Source organism: Larus michahellis, chromosome 9, assembly GCF_964199755.1.
Source record: "Larus michahellis chromosome 9, bLarMic1.1, whole genome shotgun sequence".
NCBI lineage: Eukaryota > Metazoa > Chordata > Aves > Charadriiformes > Laridae > Larus > Larus michahellis.
The window spans coordinates 49,857,851-49,864,189 of NC_133904.1; positions in this window are offsets into that span (position 1 = coordinate 49,857,851).

The window sequence follows — 6,339 nt, forward strand, 5'->3', positions numbered from 1 at the left end:
ACCTTTGCCTCTACTTGTGCCCAGGCCGAGAGCAAGGTGGAGCCCAGGAACGTCTGTGCCACCCCCTTCCTTGAGGAAAGTGCCTGAGCTTCGTCAAGGACCCTGTGGGCAGGGGGTCACCCAGCACCGCGTCCTCTGGGTGGATTCCTTGGTGGCTGGCTGGGGTTGTGCTCGTAGCTGGGCTTTTCCCTCGGTGGGTGCTGGGGGGGTCCCCTGTGCTGTTGGGACAGGCCTGGGCTTTGCCGCACCTCTGGAAATTGCCTTTATTTCTTGGGCATCGCTCTTCCAGGTGGGGCTCGGGGAGGGCAGACGGCTGAAACCCCTCTGTCTATATTGTGCCTCCCTTGGGTTGGGTTTATTCCCACTTCGTGTGGGGCTGGTGGGACAGACCCCAACGCAGGACCCCCAGGTTCATCCCTGCAGCCCAGGTGGGAGCACAGGGAACCCCCGCCCCGGGTTGTTTTCTGGGTTTGGCAAAGGTCCAAGCTGGGGTTTTGGGGGGAGGAAGGCAGAAATCTTCCCCTTCCACCCGGCCATTTGTCCTGCAAACGTACCTCGGCCCCTTCTGCTTCCTCACCGCCCTCCTCCTCTCCCAGGAAGGCCTGGGGTAGCTGCTGGATGTCCCTGCCCGGGGGTGTGATACCTCCCCGTGCTCCAGCACCACCCAACTGGGGCCTCCTCGGGGCTCTTTCCCCATCACCCAGCTGCCTTTTCCCCTTGTGTCATGGCCAGGCTGAAAAATTCAGCAATCCTAAAATCGCTTCCCCCCCGTGCGGGAGCGATGGGGGACTGCAGCCTGCCAGGGGGGTGTCCCCACTTGGCTGGCGGCATCTCCACCTGCCTGGGGCGTGCAATGGGGTGGCAATGCCTTTGTCCCGTGGGGAGTGATGCTCGTCCGTCTCCTTGCTTTGGGGTCACCCAAGGTCCCTCCGGCCGGTTTCTGGGTCCTCTCCCGGTTTGCGGCAGGCAGGGGGGTGCCGGGGGCCTCTCCCGCCTGCCAGCCCGGCACCGCTCAGACTGGTTTAGCAAGTGGATGGGGTGGCCGCTTTCCCTTTGAAGGACTCCCAGGAAGGATTTGATGGCTGGAAACCTCCCGAGGAGGAGAAAGGAAAAGACAAAAAAATAGGTGGTTTTGGGTTTCGATGGGGGGAGCGGGTTGGCGGATTGCTGCGGCAGCTTTGCGGACCTTTGTCTCCTGGTCCTGGTGAAAGACAAGCTCTGTGTGCGTGTGTGTGTGTGTGTCCCCGTCCCTCCCCTGGCTAGCCCATAAGGCTCCCAACCAGCACGGAGCCTGAGCCAGTGGCTCCTGGCCCCAATCTGGTGTGGTCTCATCCCAGGGAGGCAGATTCAGAGCGGACCTGGGGATGTCCACCACGGCGCGGCGAGAGGTGGGTGCTCCAGCCATCGCTTTGGGGGGTGGGTGGAGGAATTTGGTGACTGTACCAGGAGGAAAGCAAAGCTCAGCGACCCCCCAGCCAGGGTCTGGCCCCCCCTTCCCCTGCCCCACATGCCTGCCACCTCCTCCTTGGTAGCACGTGCTGCATCCCGGGCAGGGATGGGATCAAGGCTGTCATGCTGGGCTGTCACCCATGGCGGGTGGCTCCTGGGGCTCCATGCGACCCAACCCAGTGGTGGCTGGTCCCCACCAACTGGTGAGGTCTGAGGGTGGCTGTCAGCCCCTGGGGCTCAGCCAGCGCTGCTGGGGACCAGCTGGGGGTGCCTCTGGCTGCCAGCAGTGCCTGGGCTGGTTTGGGAGGTGGGAACCAAGACTCATTGCTCAAGCTCATCCAGATTTCCTCAAAGTTTGGAGCCTTTCTTGCCTTTTAGCTCAAGTTTCTGTAACTCAGCCCAGGGCTTTACCTCCTGGCTCCTGCAGCCTCTGCTCGCTGCGGGGAGGAGGACCTGGGTGTCCTTCCTCACCATCCCCATGGACCCCGAGTGCTCGATCCCCACCCAGTGCTGGGCGGGGGGTCAGGGTCTGTCTTCCCAGCTCTTCCCCACTGACAACCAGCGAGCCCCATCCCCCCCTTTGCATTGCAAAGAGGAGGCTTCAGCTATGGCCCTTGGTTTGAGAGGCCCTTTTGGCTCCACCACGGACCCTCCCTCACCCTCCTGACAGGGTCTCCCTTCCCCAAACCCCCTTCAGCATCTCGGTGTCAGCTTTGCTCCGCTGCCGTGGTTTCAGCTGGGATGGAGTTAACTTTTTGGCCAGCAGCTGGTGTAGCGCTGTGCTTTGGGTTTGGGATGGGAATGGTGCGATTGGCACTGGTGGCTTTGGCTGTTGCTGAGCTCCCAAGGCTGCTTCTGCTCCTCGCACCCCCCGGCCAGCGAGTGGGCTGGGGGGGCACAAGGAATTGGGAGGAGACACAGCAGCTGACCCCAACTGACCAAAGGGATACTCCGTACGATGTCATGGGCAGTACGTAAAGCTGGGGAAGAAGAAGGAAGGGGAGGGACATTCGGAGTTATGGCGTTTGTCTTCCCAAGTCACCGTTATGCACGGCGGAGCCCGGCTTTCCTGGGGATGGCTGAACACCCGCCTGCCCACGGGAAGCAGGGAATGAATTCCTTGTTTTGCTTTGTTTGCGTGTGCGGCTTTTGCCCTACCTATTAAATTGTCTTTAACTCAACCCATGAGTTTTTTCCTCACTTCTACTCTTCTGATTCTCTCCCCCATCCCACCGGGGGGATGCGAGCCAGTGGCTGCGGGGTCCTGGTTGCCAGCTGGGGTTAACCCACGACACCCACCGGGGAGGATTCCGTACCTGAGGAACGGCAGGAGGAAAGTGGGTTGCGTAGCTGGGTCGTGGGACAGCTGCTGTTATCACTGTTATCTCGCTCATGCAAGACGTGCTGTCCTCGTCGTGTGGCACGTGGTGACAAAACGGGACCTTAGACCAGCGCCGCTCGGGGTACACCTGGTTCCTTGGAGGCTGCGGTGGGGGCAGAGGGAGCAAAGTGCCCGGCGGCGGTGAGAGACTCAAGGCCGTTCCCCTTCCCGTGGGGCTGGCGGCAGATAAGGGCGCTGCGGAGGCTTCGGTCTGTTCCCGAAAGGAGAAGCCGCTCTGCCATGGGAAGCCATGGCCAGGCTGGTCTCTGCATGTGTCCCGTGTCCAGCAGCCGGGCTCATCCCGCCCCATTGCTGCCAGCCCACGCGCTGGCGACGGGATGGAGAGAAAAGTAAAGTAACTCTCTTGATTTATACGTTTTATCATCACTAGGTAAAATTCCAAAACTTCCCACTTGGCAACCAAGAAAATATAAATATTTTCCTGAAAACTTTCATTTATCTTTACCTGTACTTACTCCTGGTGACAAAAAATGATGATCAAGACGACGGACTGCTGCATGAAGAAGGTTTTTATGCCCCCCCCCCCAAATCACCCACGTAAGGAAAAGTAAAAATATGGTCAAATGGTTCCCTGTGATACTGAAGAAGTAATGTAGACAGTAAAGACAAGAGAAAGGGGCTGAGGGCAATCCCCATGGGAAGCTTCCTGAATGCCGTGATCATGGGGTGCAGCAACACCACGAGTCAGTCCCACTCGTAGTTTTGGAACAGCAACAGGGTTCGCTGTTTGTGCGACTCTGGGGTTTTTTGCAGCCCTGATCTGAGGTGTGATTCTCTGGGAAAATCCCCATCGGGCAGAGGGGGATGTGCAGGTGTAGAACCCTCATAATGCTGGTACCCCAACAGTACCACAGCAAGCAGCGTTAGGAATAAAAGAAATGAGATGAAAAGCACCCAATGATGCCCCTGAGGCTCCTCGGGGCAATAACTGGGGCAATGCCCTGAGGTCTGGGCAAGCAAACTCAGGCCAGGACACTTTATGGGGTTTCCTTGAAAACGGAGAGAAGCCCACCGCTCGTAGCATTTCTAGGATTTTTGTCCCCAAGAAAGCAGCCCCCGGGACCCCTGTTAATAACACGAACAGCCACGGGGACCCTTCTGATCCTACCGTGATGGGTGTGCGTTCTGCGTGTGCAGACCCTCTCTCCTGGTGTGGTATCGCTGAGGACGGCACTGTGGGATGCTGGTCCCGAGGCTGGTAAGGACAAACCGTTCCTGGATGCGACAACAGGCCTTACAGACTCATTTTGTGACGGGGAACTCCTTGGGGGTCTCTGCTTTACCTTTACCCGTGCCACATTTGCTGCGTTGATCGCTGCTTGTGATTCCTCCTTGTTTCTTGCGTCTCCCATTTCTTGCTTCAGTTTCTGGGATGCTGCCGGATCCGGAACCTGTAAAGAATCTTGAGATCCCAACCCCGCTTCTTGTGCCAGGGCATCCCGGAACACCCGCCCTGTTCCCGGGCAGTTCCCTACGGGTGGGGGTGGTTGCTCTGGAGGTACTTGCGGTTGAGGTGGTGCTGGAGGAGGTTCTCTCATCTTTAGTCCAGTACGGACCTTCGCTGCATCTTGTACCAGTTGGGTCCTTGCCCTGGTCAAGTCCAAGTTCATGGGATTCATCAGGCACCCAGGTATCCCTGAGGTGCCATCTTCTGGCCTGTTCCCATTCCTGAGATGGAATCTTGGGAATAGTTCCTTGGTATCTTTGTGGATGTTGATACCCGTTGTTTTGTGGTGTGAAGTTGAGGGGCTGAGTGCCCCGTTGTGCCTCCCATCCGTAGGCCGTAAGCTACGTTCCCAAACGTAGATTTTTCCCCAAACATTCCCAGGACTTACTACTGCCTTTTCAATACCAGACTCAAAAAGATTATATGGCTATGACCAGACGTAGTAATGATACCTCATATTTATTTTTGAAGGCCCAAAAAAATGGGAAATAAGTCGCCCTAGATACATATAAGTGTGCAGGTAGCAGTAGGGCCCACCTTCTACCTGGTATGGCTCGTTTACAATTTTCTTCTAGATGACAAGAAGGAAACAGAGGAATTTTCCAGTCCTTATTAAATTTTGATTCAGGGTTGTGACAGAGTTGTCCAAATTCCTTAAGGATGTGTAAGGTGGGCTGATTGCTTTTTGGGAGAAGGAGACCTTCTGCGTGGGGATTTTGAACTACCTGCTGCTTCTAGGAGATCTAGATGGAGTTCTTGATCTCCTCCTCCTTGGTCTGTGACAGTGCTCGGGTAAGGACGAAAGAATGGGTGCATTCAGTGGTCTACATGCAGCAATTATCCAGGTTCCATAGGCTATTATCCCCAAATTCTAAGCAGATAAATAGAACCAGAATTGTCCCCTGTGCCTAATACCTAAATTTGCACCTGAATATTGAATAAGTTCAGCAGCTAGGCTTTCATCAGGTATTGACTCTAGTGTTTTCTCTCCAAACTTCTTATATTTCATAACAACATACCCGAGCGTTCCTCAAGGCTGTATGAGGAGTGTGAGGTTCATTATTGTCTAACTGCTTTCCACGACGGGGTCCAGTTGTTGTGACCAACTCCTCCAAAGACGGAAAGAAGGCGCTGCAGAGCCAGCCCCACGCCTGCCTTCGCACGGGGCAGCCCTGCTGCCGGTGCCCCTCGCACCCAGGACCCCCACCCTGCGCTGCCACCAGCAAGCGGTTGTCGCCTGGCGGGTTTTGGTTTCCACGCGTGGCTCTGCAAGGCTTGGTGGAGGTGTCCTCCATCTCCCCGGCATCACCTTAGGAGCCCATCCTGTCCCAGGGATCTGCTCCAGCAGCGGCACGGCTTCCCTGGAAAGCAAAGCCACGCAGGGAAGATGCTCCTGGCAAAGCCTGAGCTGTTCCCCCTTCTTTGCTTTTCCAGGGGCTCAGCATTTCTGACTGCCCCGTACCCCCACCACGAGGGCTGAACTTCCCCGTGTTCAGCACAAGCGGCTCCTCGGAAGGACCTGGACGTTGGTCCAAAGTCTCGCATGGATATAAACTGTTCATGTGGCATATCCGTTGCATGTTTATGCTGCCAGAAGTTGTTAAAACCTGGCTGATCCCTATCCCGCACTGCTCTCCCTGTGTTTATTAAGGGCCTCATCCTGCTCGGGGCAAAGTTTTCTCCCCACTGGAGGATGTTTTATGCCAACTCCGTAGACCTGGCACCCTCGGGGAAGGTGTTTTCCCAGCGGCGCTTCGGAGCCATCACCCCTGGCCCCGCTCTCTGGGATGCTCAGCCCCCAGCTGATGCTTTTCGGACCCTGGCTTGGATGCGGCATGGGGGAACGCTGGCGGCGAGGCACCAGGACTCGCCGGCCATGGCTCCTGGCATTGATCGAACGATCACGAGCTTTGACCATGTGTGTGGCTGCTGGGAAGTCCCCATGGCCCCCGCCCCCACTCATCAGGGTGGCAGCGACCCCATGGGAAGGGGCTTTCCGCTTCCCCGGCAGGAGCTCCGCTCCCTTCCCTTTGGCCAGGGG